Source organism: Tachypleus tridentatus, chromosome 10, assembly GCF_004210375.1.
Source record: "Tachypleus tridentatus isolate NWPU-2018 chromosome 10, ASM421037v1, whole genome shotgun sequence".
Taxonomy (NCBI): Eukaryota; Metazoa; Arthropoda; class Merostomata; order Xiphosura; family Limulidae; genus Tachypleus; species Tachypleus tridentatus.
Window position 1 is genome coordinate 142,010,228 of NC_134834.1, and position 15,331 is coordinate 142,025,558.

The window sequence follows — 15,331 nt, forward strand, 5'->3', positions numbered from 1 at the left end:
ACTGAACTTAAGAAAATTATAACTAATAGAAAGTATCTCTCTGACATTCAATATCAAAAAAGAAAAGCAGATAAAGATACAGATTTGGTAAACTAAAGGGGACGCGTTTTATAGTGATTAGAATTGAAATAGATTGATTAGTGTATCGTCACCATAAGTACCACTTCTACATAAGTTATTAGTAGGATGTGCTCTATCTACCGCGGGGAATCGAGCCCCAGATTTTATCGTTGCAAGAAGTCGTGGCAGGGATCCAGTGTTTAAAGGAAAGATCTTGAACTTTCCTAAACTGGGGTGTTCAGGGATATTGTTATTCCCCCTTCGCCCAGTTCGTGTAAATGAAGGACTTAGGGGACTTGAGAAAATTTGAGAGATAGTTTAGTATTCACTGGCAGAGAGACTTGGAGAATGTTGTGCGGTGGATCAAGAGTCAAAGTGTTGTCCACTGATCTACTGGATGTAAAGAATTTCCTTTTAGGTTTTACAACACAAAATGTTAAAAACCAAGTGAGTAGAGTACCATTAGAATGAGTTAAGATTTTAAAAATCAAGTGTATAGAGTGCCATTAGAAATATTTAAGATCCTGCAAAACCAAGTGAATAAAATACCATGAGAATGAATTAAGATTCCGCTTCTATATACAATACCATTGGAATGAATTAAGATCCTGCTTTTATATACAGTACCATGAGAATGAATTAAGATTCTGTTTCTATATACAGTACTACTGGAATGAGTTAAGTACCTGCTTCTATATACAATACCATTAGGATGAGTTAAGTACCTGCTTCTATATACAGTACCATTAAGATGAGTTCAGATCCTGCTTCTACTATGACTACCATAAACACTACCTCAGCAATTGAAGAAATCACAACATCTCAAGGCCCAAAACCAAGGAACTTACGAGGTTTGTATAACTACAGATTCTGCTTGGTAAACACCACAAAATACAAACACCCTTAATACGAACGATAGGATTCTAGAAGTTAATTGTATTTACATGAGGTCGCAAAGTTGGATGGCGAGAGAGCGCTCAAGAGTCATCACTTTGCAAGTCATATGAAAAGTCAGCAAACAACCTGAGAGTATTTGGACAGTGGAACGAGATATTAAATGTTAGTTTTACAATCAATAGAAAATATTCGCCTTATTGAAGAAGACGTGCTTTCTTATTTGAAAGACTTATTGCATTGATACGAGTTAGCTACTGAATTAGTGAGTGAGACGAGATGTGAAAGTGAAATTTATACTACTCATTCACTTTGGTGAGGTCCGCAACGTCCTCGTTTCCACTGTTTTCACAGGAGCCTGTGAAACAAAGTCAAGTTCCAAATCAAATACAATCGACAAAAAGATGCTAAGTTCCAAGATCAACTTTTTTGACAAGCAGTTGCTAAATAGTGACTTTGATATATCTCTAGCTATTCTGTAAATACAAAAATTAAAAGCATTTTTTTCCATCAATACAGAACAGATGGCGGTGTTGCAAAAGCATTGGTGGTCACAATGAAACGTGCAGAAGAAACGGAAATCGCTTGTAAATTGTCCTTGGATCAAGAAGAATCACTTTTGATGAACTTATCTTTTATCTACATAAAGGAATATTAATTCCTTTAACAAAATTGTTCGACACATTACTTGAATACGTTGAAGAGAGGATTCAAAGTCTGCAGGAAATGAGCTCACTATTGGCCACTACTGACTTGTCCAAAATGTGCTCCATGGACTTGCTGAGACACTTCATGCATCTCCAAGTAGACTCATTAAATGACGAAGCAGCTGGTGTTGGAGCAACAGAAATGTGTGTGACGGATTGCAGGCCCTCTCGCGATGAGTGACTAGTATTATTTTGGAAAATTTATTATAATACACGTTCAAAAACAAATTAGCATTGTCACTTTCCAACATTTATGTCGCAATGAGAATTCTTCTAGCTCTATTCAGCACCAATGGTAGTGGCTCGAAGAAACTTTTCCCAAACTCAAATTAATTAAAATCTATAATCAACAAATAAACAAACAAGACTGTTCGAACTGGGAATAGTCTTGATCAAAGCATTAAAAAAATCGCTTCGATGAAAGCAAGAAAACTAAAATAATCGTAGCTTTATTAAATTGTTTAAATAGAACAGTAATATAGGTTAACTGCTACTGTAACAATTACTCGATCTTTAACAAATACATTTGGTTTGCAGTAGTATGGGTTTATTGCACATTTTAAAGCAAAAGAGGAGAAGAAAAACTGAGTAGAAACGTGCCTAAGGCCACAAAATAGCTAGCACTGGAACTATATGTATGAGGTTTTAAATAACAGTACTACAAAAATTGTTAACATTGTACATACGAATACTACTAATGTCGTCCTTAATTTTGAATTGCTAAAAGGAAAGCAAACACCCGGTCAGCAGCAGCCTATCACCCACCATCAAAACTAAGGAATTGACTGCCACTCTTATAACCACCCACAACTTAACTTACGGGGAATATTTTGTGAAATAGCAGGTAAATCCAGCTCAGATATCTAGATAAATAAATACAATTCAACAGAACATATCATTAATCCAGTAAGCAAAGGCTAACAGATTAACCAAATGCTCACATTTGAAATGCTGAGAAAAAGCAGAATAGCAGAACAAATCTCGAGAGTGGTTTTAAATGCATTAAAGAAATAAACCTGGAATCTGTATAGAAAATAAAACCTTGCTATCTACTGTATGTGATTCGAGTAACACACTCATGCAATAATTACACGTAAGTTAACTATAAACTGAGTTAACTGATACTTAAGTAGATATGTTAACTAAACACTTTGTAAGCTAACTACTAAAGAAATATTAGGTAAATTACAGGACATGTTTTTGCAACACTTGCTATAGAGAACATGTCAGAAATTCAGCAAATAATGGAAAACAACAATAATTTCACACTTTTTTCTGTCCCACCTTCTATTCTTATATATGAATAAATAAGTTGACCATCATCTATGCTTTAACAGTTGTCGTAAAGTAAAATTTAACTTTCCAGCGGATTCTAGAGAAATCATTGATTGTGTTGCTTCATTCAAGTGTACGAGTGTAATGAATGGATCAGTAAAGGACATCGTATTAAAGTCTGATATCATGAATCACCTTCCATACAAAACAAACGGAAAAATACAAAAATGTTTTGTGAAACATCAGGTCGAATTTTGAAAGGTCTTTAAAATATTTTATGATTCTGAACTTTTCTAAACACTTTTATTTAAATAATATATATATATATATATATCTTTATTTATAGTTATTATTTTATTTAGTTATCTTTATTTGAATTTATTTTTCTGAAACTCGTTCATTTATCTGGATTTTACTTGATTTTATTTTATGTTTTTACCGTAAAGCACAATGTGGTCAAAGAAGACATCATTGGAACGAAAGCTGATATTGGTAATCTGTTTCATGCTTCTGGTAATTCTATCGCTTATTGCGAGCCTCGTAGCAGTGGCTGTTAAGAACTTTGGGAACACGGGTAAGTAGACACTATATGTTTCTGTGTTTTATTTCTGAAGGTGTGTGTGGCTGATTGTGGATGAAAGTGACGTGGTTGAAACCTTTAAAATACTCGAGCAATGATAACTATTACATACAGTAGGTGCAAACAATTTATAACTTTAGACAACCTGAGTTCATATTGAAGACAAAAATAAAAAATCGAGCCTTTCACTTTCTGATTTGTTAATAGTATATCAAGATTGGGTTAATCTTCGTCCCTAGGCATTGTTTATATATATATATCAAAGTGTTATGATAAATGGTTTAATGAAGTCTGTTCTCATTTCATCTCATTATACTGACGATGCTGTAAGACATCTTTCACACAATGGCGCTTATTATTAATGCTGTTACAGTTCGTGTCGTACATCGTTGATGTTTCAAACATTAAGGCCAACATCTACAAGTAAGCTCTAACTTTCAACAAAATAAATAAATCGTTAGATCAATTATAAATATAAAATTTACAATATTATATCTCTAACAACCATAACTTGTAACAGGTATAAGACTTAACAACAAGTGGCATAAATCAATACAAATTTTCCATTAACAACTATAATAGATCTAGATAATGAATGCAAATCATATACTGCGATGTTCACTTAATGCATTAAACAAAACTTTACCAATCAGCTACTAATTGCCTTTCATACAAATTAAATAATAGATATGACCAAAACGTATTACCCCAAGTGTACAAAAAGAGGTATTAATATAATGAATCTCTAACTCCATTCTACTTTATGAACAAGTAGATATATACTTTTCTTCTCAAAAGCGTTCCCCCGCTGTAACAACGGTAAGTCTACTAACATACAACGTTAAAAGAGTAAAAGAGCCTTCAACACAAGTTGCATTCCATAATTTGATTGATTCACTAACACACACTGTTAATGTATGTAGACATCCATAAAACAGCAATTATAACATCTCTTCTTTCACCTCACCCTCCTATAGATTTTATAACTGAACGGGAAAAGTCAACTACAGAAGAAACTTCTACTTTCAAAGATTTAAAAATACATACTACTACAAAAAGACAAAACCTAACAACTACAATGGTTACATCTTCAACATCAAAACATTCTCCCGAAAACTTCACAGTTGTACAAGAACAATCTACTACAGCAGAATATTTTACTTCGGAGGATGTCAAAACACTTACCACTACAGAAAGACAAAACTCGACAACTACAACGGTCACATCTTCATCATCAAAATCCTCTGAAGATCTTACAACTGTACAGGAGCAATCAACTAAAACAGAAGCTTTTCCTTCGAAGGATATTGAAACACTCATTACTACAGAAAACAAAACCCACAAACTACTGAGGTCACATCTTCATCATCAAAATCCCGTGAAGATTTCACAACTATATACAAGCAATCAACTACAACAGAAGCTTTTCCTTCGAAGCATATTGAAACACTCATTACTACAGAAAAACAAAACCCACAAACTACTGAAGTCACATCTTCATCATCAAAATCCCCTGAAGATTTTACAACTGTACAGGAGCAGTCAACTAAAACAGAAGCTTTTCCTTCGAAGGATATTGAAACACTCATTACTCCAGAAAGACAAAACCTACAAACAACTGTGGTCACATCTTCAACACTAAAATCCCCTGAAGATTTTACAACTGTACAGGAGCAATCAACTACAATAGAAGGTTTTCCTTCGAAGCACATTGAAACACTCATTACTACAGAAAAACAAAACCCACAAATAACTGTGGTCACATCTTCATCACCAAAATCCCCTGAAGATTTTACAACTGTACAGGAGCAGTCAACTAAAACAGAAGCTTTTCCTTCGAAGGATATTGAAACACTCATTACTACAGAAAAACAAAACCCACAAACTACTGTAGTCACATCTTCATCATCAAAATCCCCTGAAGATGCTACGACTGTACAGGAGCAACCAACTACAACAGAAGCTTTTCCTTCGAAGCATATTGAAACACTCATTACTACAGAAAAACAAAACCCACAAACTACTGAAGTCACATCTTCATCATCAAAATCCCCTAAAGATCTTACAACTGTACAGGAGCAGTCAACTACAACAGAAGCTTTTCCTTCGAAGCATATTGAAACACTCATTACTACAGTACAACAAAACCCACAAACTACTGTAGTCACGTCTTCATCACCAAAATCCCCTGAAGATGTTACGACTGTACAGGAGCAATCAACTAAAACAGAAGCTTTTCCTTCGAAGGATATTGAAACACTCATTACTACGGAAAAACAAAACCCACAAACTACTGAGGTCACATCTTCATCATCAAACTTTCGTGAAGATTTCACAACTATATACAAGCAATCAACTACAACAGAATCTTTTCCTTCAAATTATACTAAAACACTCATTACTACAGAAAGGCAAAACCCACAAACAACTGTGGACGCATCTTCATCACCAAAATCCCCTGAAGATCTTACAACTGTACAGGAGCAGTCAACTAAAACAGAAGCTTTTCCTTCGAAGGATATTGAAACACTCATTACTACAGAAAAACAAAACCCACAAACTACTGTAGTCACATCTTCATCATCAAAATCCCCTGAAGATGCTACGACTGTACAGGAGCAACCAACTACAACAGAAGCTTTTCCTTCGAAGCATATTGAAACACTCATTACTACAGAAAAACAAAACCCACAAACTACTGTAGTCACATCTTCATCATCAAAATCCCCTGAAGATGTTACGACTGTACAGGAGCAACCAACTACAACAGAAGCTTTTCCTTCGAAGCATATTGAAACACTCATTACTACAGAAAAACAAAACCCACAAACTACTGAAGTCACATCTTCATCATCAAAATCCCCTAAAGATCTTACAACTGTACAGGAGCAATCAACTAAAACAGAAGCTTTTCCTTCGAAGGATATTGAAACACTCATTACTACGGAAAAACAAAACCCACAAACTACTGAGGTCACATCTTCATCATCAAACTTTCGTGAAGATTTCACAACTATATACAAGCAATCAACTACAACAGAATCTTTTCCTTCAAATTATACTAAAACACTCATTACTACAGAAAGGCAAAACCCACAAACAACTGTGGACGCATCTTCATCACCAAAATCCCCTGAAGATCTTACAACTGTACAGGAGCAGTCAACTAAAACAGAAGCTTTTCCTTCGAAGGATATTGAAACACTCATTACTACAGAAAAACAAAACCCACAAACTACTGTAGTCACATCTTCATCATCAAAATCCCCTGAAGATGCTACGACTGTACAGGAGCAACCAAGTACAACAGAAGCTTTTCCTTCGAAGCATATTGAAACACTCATTACTACAGAAAAACAAAACCCACAAACTACTGTAGTCACATCTTCATCATCAAAATCCCCTGAAGATGTTACGACTGTACAGGAGCAACCAACTACAACAGAAGCTTTTCCTTCGAAGCATATTGAAACACTCATTACTACAGAAAAACAAAACCCACAAACTACTGAAGTCACATTTTCATCATCAAAATCCCCTAAAGATCTTACAACTGTACAGGAGCAGTCAACTACAACAGAAGCTTTTCCTTCGAAGCATATTGAAACACTCATTACTACGGTACAACAAAACCCACAAACTACTGTAGTCACGTCTTCATCACCAAAATCCCCTGAAGATGTTACGACTGTACAGGAGCAATCAACTAAAACAGAAGCTTTTCCTTCGAAGGATATTGAAACACTCATTACTACGGAAAAACAAAACCCACAAACTACTGAAGTCACATCTTCATCATCAAACTTTCGTGAAGATTTCACAACTATATACAAGCAATCAACTACAACAGAATCTTTTCCTTCAAATTATACTAAAACACTCATTACTACAGAAAGGCAAAACCCACAAACAACTGTGGACGCATCTTCATCACCAAAATCCCCTGAAGATCTTACAACTGTACAGGAGCAACCAACTACAACAGAAGCTTTTCCTTCGAAGCATATTGAAACACTCATTACTACAGAAAAACAAAACCCACAAACTACTGAAGTCACATCTTCATCATCAAAATCCCCTGAAGATCTTACAACTGTACAGGAGCTGTCAACTAAAACAGAAGCTTTTCCTTCGAAGGATATTGAAACACTCATTACTACAGAAAAACAAAACCCACAAACTACTGTAGTCACATCTTCATCATCAAAATCCCCTGAAGATGTTACGACTGTACAGGAGCAACCAACTACAACAGAAGCTTTTCCTTCGAAGCATAATGAAACACTCATTACTACAGAAAAACAAAACCCACAAACTACTGAAGTCACATCTTCATCATCAAAATCCCCTAAAGATCTTACAACTGTACAGGAGCAGTCAACTACAACAGAAACTTTTCCTTCGAAGCATATTGAAACACTCATTACTACAGTACAAGAAAACCCACAAACTACTGTAGTCACGTCTTCATCACCAAAATCCCCTGAAGATGTTACGACTGTACAGGAGCAATCAACTAAAACAGAAGCTTTTCCTTCGAAGGATATTGAAACACTCATTACTACGGAAAAACAAAACCCACAAACTATTGAGGTCACATCTTCATCATCAAACTTTCGTGAAGATTTCACAACTATATACAAGCAATCAACTACAACAGAATCTTTTCCTTCAAATTATACTAAAACACTCATTACTACAGAAAGGCAAAACCCACAAACAACTGTAGACGCATCTTCATCACCAAAATCCCCTGAAGATTTTACAACTGTACAGGAGCAGTCAACTAAAACAGAAGCTTTTCCTTCAAAGGATATTGAAACACTCATTACTACAGAAAGACAAAACGCACAATCTACTGTAGTCACATCTTTATCATCAAAATACCCTGAAGATATTACGACTGTACAGGAGCAATCAACTAAAACAGAAGCTTTTCCTTCGAAGGATATTGAAACACTCATTACTACGGAAAAACAAAACCCACAAACTACTGAGGTCACATCTTCATCATCAAACTCTCGTGAAGATTTCACAACTATATACAAGCAATCAACTACAACAGAATCTTTTCCTTCAAATTATACTAAAACACTCATTACTACAGAAAAACAAAACCTACAAACAACTGTGGTCACATCTTCATCACCAAAATCCCCTGAAGATCCTACAACTGTACAAGAGCAAGCAACTGCAACAGAAGATTTTCCTTCGAAGCATATTGAAACACTCTTTACTACGGAAAAACAAAACCCACAAACTACTGAGGTCATATCTTTATCATCAAAATCCCTTGAAGATTTTGCAACTGTACAGGAGCAATTAACTATAACAGAATATTTTCCTTCGAAGGATATTGAAACACTCATTACTCCAGAAAGACAAAACCCACAAACAACTGTGGTCACATCTTCATCACTAAAATCCCCTGAAGATTTTACAACTGTACAGGAGCAGTCAACTAAAACAGAAGCTTTTCCTTCGAAGGATATTGAAACACTCATTACTACAGAAAGGCAAAACCCACAAACTACTGTGGACGCATCTTCATCATCAAAATCCCCTGAAGATTTTACAACTGTACAGGAGCAGTCAACTAAAACAGAAGCTTTTCCTTCGAAGGATATTGAAACACTCATTACTAGAAAAAGACAAAACGCACAAACTACTGTAGTCACATCTTCATCATTAAAACCCCCTGAAGATCCTACAACTGTATAAGAGCAATAAACTACAACAGAAGGTTTTCCTTCGAAGCACATTGAAACACTCATTACTATAGTAAATCAAAACCAACAATCTACTGTTGTCACATCTTTATCATCAAAATCCCCTGAAGATTTTTTAACTGTACAGGAGCAATCCACTATAACACAATCTTTTCCTTCAAATTATACTAAAGCACTCACAGAAAGTCAAAATCTACAAACATCTGTGGTTACATCTTCATCACCAAAATCCCCTAAAGATTTTACAACTGTACAGGAGCAGTCAACTAAAACAGAAGCTTTGCCTTCGAAGGATATTGAAACATTCATTACTACAGTAAAACAAAACCCACAAACTACTGTAGTCACATCTTTATCATCAAAATCCCCTGAAGATTTTACAAGTGTACAGGAGCAATCAACTATAGCAGAATATTTTCCTTCAAATTATACTAAAGCACTCACTACTACAGAAATACAAAACTTATAAACAACTATGGCCATATCTTCATCATCAAAATCCCCTGAAGATTTTACAACTGTACAGGAGCAGTCAACTAAAACAGAAGCTTTTCCTTCGAAGGATATTGAAACACTCATTACTACAGAAAGGCAAAACCCACAAACTACTGTGGACGCATCTTCATCATCAAAATCCCCTGAAGATTTTACAACTGTACAGGAGCAGTCAACTAAAACAGAAGCTTTTCCTTCGAAGGATATTGAAACACTCATTACTAGAAAAAGACAAAACGCACAAACTACTGTAGTCACATCTTCATCATTAAAACCCCCTGAAGATCCTACAACTGTATAAGAGCAATAAACTACAACAGAAGGTTTTCCTTCGAAGCACATTGAAACACTCATTACTATAGTAAATCAAAACCAACAATCTACTGTTGTCACATCTTTATCATCAAAATCCCCTGAAGATTTTTTAACTGTACAGGAGCAATCCACTATAACACAATCTTTTCCTTCAAATTATACTAAAGCACTCACAGAAAGTCAAAATCTACAAACATCTGTGGTTACATCTTCATCACCAAAATCCCCTAAAGATTTTACAACTGTACAGGAGCAGTCAACTAAAACAGAAGCTTTGCCTTCGAAGGATATTGAAACATTCATTACTACAGTAAAACAAAACCCACAAACTACTGTAGTCACATCTTTATCATCAAAATCCCCTGAAGATTTTACAAGTGTACAGGAGCAATCAACTATAGCAGAATATTTTCCTTCAAATTATACTAAAGCACTCACTACTACAGAAATACAAAACTTATAAACAACTATGGCCATATCTTCATCATCAAAATCCCCTGAAGATTTTACAACTGTACAGGAGCAATCAACTATAGCAGAATATTTTCCTTCAAATTATACTAAAGCACTCATTACTACAGAAATACAAAACTTATAAACAACTATGGCCATATCTTCATCATCAAAATCCCTGAAGATTTTACAACTGTACAGGAGCAATCAACTATAGCAGAATATTTTCCTTCAAATTATACTAAAGCACTCATTACTACAGAAATACAAAACTTATAAACAACTATGGCCATATCTTCATCATCAAAATCCCCTGAAGATTTTACAACCGTACAGGAGTAATCAACTACAAGAGAAGCTTTTTCTTCAAATGAAGTTAAAACACTCATTACTACAGATAGACAAAACCTACAAACTGCTGTGGTATCTTTATCATCAATAACCCCTGAAGATTTTACAACTGTAGAGGAGCAATCAATTACATGAGAAAATTTTCTTTCCAAAGATTTTAAGATACTTATCACTACAAAAAGACAATTACAATGGTGATTCCTTTATCGTCAGAATCAACTCTCTGAAGATTTTACATCTGTAAGAGAGTGAACAACAACACTTGAAAATATTTCTTCGAAGGATTTTAAGACTCTTATTACTATAGAAAGACAAACTTAGAAGCTACAGTGATCACATCTTCATCGTCAGTACAGATAGCTGAAGATTTTTAGAAGTGTAGAAGAAGAATGAAGATCAGCACTAAAATATGAACCTTCATCTCTCATCTTCTTAAATAGAATACAAAAAATTAACATATATCACATTTGCTGTTTCAGTTCAGTTTCTGAAACAATTTTTTATCGTAAAAAGCGGTAAACAACAAGAAAGCATATTATCCTTGTTGTTCTCCAAAGCCCAAAAAAGAAAATAGCAACTGTGACACATTTTCCTTTAATTCAAACTCCTTGAGACATTCTATCAGATATTATAATAGATAGAGAAGACCTGAAGACAACAAATACAGCCTGTAGATCCACTTAATCTTCTAAACAGTATATTACCATGCAGGAATAATCCACAAACGTAACCTGTCATGACTGTGGTGATATTGTATAGTTAAGGAACATCTATTGTCTGCATCTACGAGTATAACATGCCTTTGATCTCGATCCCACGTTCTTATGGCCGTATAAAAACAGTCAACACCATGAAGATCTTTTCATTCAAATAGTTTATTGCCAGTCATTGTTATTCAACTTACTGTGTTAAATGTTTAATTAATTACAGTGAAACCAAATAACTTTGTTATGTAGTTAAGCATAAAGTTATACAATGATCTCTAAGTGGTTTGCTAACCATGGTTATCGAAACCAGGTTTCTGGCGTTGTAAGTACGCAGACATACCGCCTTTATTTAAGATCCAAATAGAAGTAAATTCTAAATTTCCTGAACACATCTTCGTAAACTGACGAGACTTTTCCAAAAGTTTCTAGTGTTGTAAGTTCACTGGAGGGCAAAACGAAATAACAGCAACATTTCTTATTTAAACGATTTTCCAAAAAAAACGAAACTTCCCGAAGCAACAAGTATAAAAAAAATTCCCTTCAATTTCTTCCCAAAGTTTTAGCTACACTACAACAGCAGGACCTTCTCAATAAACAATTTATCAACACTCGCTGATACAACTACTTTTATATTTCTTCCTTCAGCTCCTTCTTCTAAGTGTTTTACTACCTTCCAGAAGCAGCCATCAAGAAAAGAAACGTTTCATTCGAACAATTTCTCAGTACTGGTTAGTATGAAAATAAAATAAAATGCTCAAATGGCATTGATTGTAGTTTACCAACAAGCCAGTTTCCTGTAGTCTTTACAATCGTAGAAGGAAAACCAACAGTATCGTATACAAGCTCTATATCTATATTTACAGCTACTGACAGAGAAAATACAAAATAAAAATATATATTTTTATATATTTCAGTGCAATCTGTTAAAGAAATTAATATCGCATAGAAGCGATATAAAACACCAGGATATTTTATATCACTCACAACTAAAGACTCAGTACAGTAAAACTACACTTTTAAAATCTGTTTCGTCTACCCATTATCTTGATGGGTTTTCTGCACATGTTACAAAAGACAGAAATATTTCTACTACCTTTAAGAATCGATCAACAAAAGTGAAATATCAGTATCTTCATTGTGGCATTATTACAGCACACGCTACTAAAGAGAAGGAACATCCAGTGCCAAAACTTTAACACTTCCTTTATCTAATTCCTATGAAGTGTTTTACAACTGTATAAAAACAAGAAAAAACAAAGTTTACCAATAACAACAGTAGGGTATTTGCATTCCAGTAGCACAACAACATCCACTATAACAGATAAGAAGTGTCCCATGACAACTGACAACATTTACTAAAACAGACGGGAAATATCTAATGACAACTGCCAAAATTCACAGTAACGTATAATGAGTATCCAATGACAACTGTTAACGTAAACTATAAGAAATAGGAATAATCTAATTACTCCTACCTAGTTTCTTCCTTCAACCTCTTCATGGTTTTATTGGAAAAAAGAGAAAAAACAACAATAGCAGCTGTTTTTTTATACCAGCAAATTTACAATAACTCTGTACTATAGAGATTTGTAAACTTTGTAAGAGCGAAATGAAAACAGCCGTGTCTCTCTTTATTTGAGTGATTCATCATCTCCAACTTCTACAAAGAGTGAGCGTCCTAAGATAAAAATGTTTTTTTTTATTCAACTGATTCTCCTGAAGGTGTTACTGCCGTATTGGAAAAATTAAAAATAACAGAATCCTTTCTCGCTACTAAATGGAGGAACGACAGAATGAAGACATCTGCAGTATCTCTTCTCTCAATTTATTCTCATTATTGTTACATCTTCGTGAAGAGACGATTGTCTTTCGGTTCTTTTCGTTCTTGTTATCAAAATAAGGAACAACCAATTATCAACATCTATAAAATTTGTTCTCTTTATTCTCATTCAGGTTTTACTGCCGTGCATGCTAGAAAGCGAGAGATATTTCGAAAACTTGGACTGGCATAGCCAAGTGGTTATGGCGCTTGATTCGTAAGCTGAGGGTTATGGGATCGAATCCCTATCACACCAAACGTGCTGGCCCTTTCAGCCGTGAGGCCATTATAATGTGACGGTCAATCCCACTATTCCCTGATATAAGAGTAGCCCAAGAGTTGGCGGTGGGTGTTGATGACTAACTGCCTTCCCTCTAGTCTTACACTTCAAAAATAGGGACGGCTAGCGCTGATAGCCCTTGAGTAGTTTTGCGCGAAATTCAAAACAAACAGTTTCCAACAAGAAAGTCTATCTCAATTTTTTGATGATACTGCTGCAATATTAGAGAAATCAACACTCACTTCACAGTCTCTATTTTCGAACATTTCTTTAAAGTTAATGTGCAGAAAATGGTTATCCATAAATTAATTTATTACACTTGATTTGGACGCTTGAAATTTTATCGCTATACAGGAACTGCAGTGGGATTTTATTGTTCACACGATTTCAGAAGAACGGCTACTACAGAAAAGAAATATCCAAAACAACATCTGTAACATCTTCTTCTATTTAGTGTCTGTTACTGTAAGATAAAGAAGTGCGTCAACCTCGCGTTGTTGCTTATTTTCCACTCTAGAGGAACCAACAGCATTATCCACAATAATGAACTCAATACAGCCTTTATTCAGCCGGTAATGTACTGCGTTTTTTGAACTAGAAGTTTAAATTCCCTTTCTGTAATTTTCGACTTATTAGCTTAGATCATATACTTGTGTGACCATTACAGGTGCAGGTATGTGAACCTAAGAGTACAGGTTTTACTTATCACCCCTGTGGTCAGGAGTTAAGAAAGTTTAGGGTGTTTATTTTTCAATTCCCTTTAGGGTGACTGCATCACAGACAGATGCAGACAGTAAGGAGTAACTGCCCCTAATTTGCTAGTCCTAATATTTTTGTCACTCATGAAGCTTACAGACAAAGATTGAATTTAAATACCGTTTACTGCTATTGCTGTATTGGTCGTATCCTGAGTATATTGCTTCCTTCTCATAACATCTATCTGGTTAAATTTCCTTAAGAAAATGAGGTATTTATTGGTTTTAAATGTTTAAAAGTGTGTGTATACCATGTAAAAAAACGCTGATAAATAATAACGAAACTGAACGTATGAGAAATATTTTATCTCTGTGCAAATAACCTTTGACAAGTCATTTGTTTATAATAGCTCATTCATTTATTATTATTTTAAGTGAAATTCAAACATTCGAACAATTTGTAATATTTTTACATCGGGCTCTCAGTTTTGTTTATGTTTGATAAGCTGGTGAATTATTTTTCTGTACGTACTTTAGAAAAGAAATTAATTGAATTGAACATAAAAAGTATTATAAAATGCTTTAAAAACTATTCAGCTTTTAGCAACTTGTCTACTAATAAACTTGTATATAGTTTTGTATATGTATAGTTTTTATTTTCTTATTTAGGTGCTATAATATAAGTTTCAAACTTTGTTCTTCACGTGATATTTATTTGCAATGTAAAATAATGAGGGACATTCGTCCACTTCAGTTTCTTTTGTAAAATCTTATGTGACATTTTCCAGGAGAATATTCTTCTTGGTTATGTTCTATATTGTTGCCTAGAATACTTACTCGGCTTTTACTATTGACCTTTATGTTTTTTTTATTCTTACTTGTTTCAATACATCGTATTTCGTTTATCACGACTTGTTGTAGATCTCTATTTGATTAGTCCTGCTACCCTAAGTCAATCCATATTTTTTCGT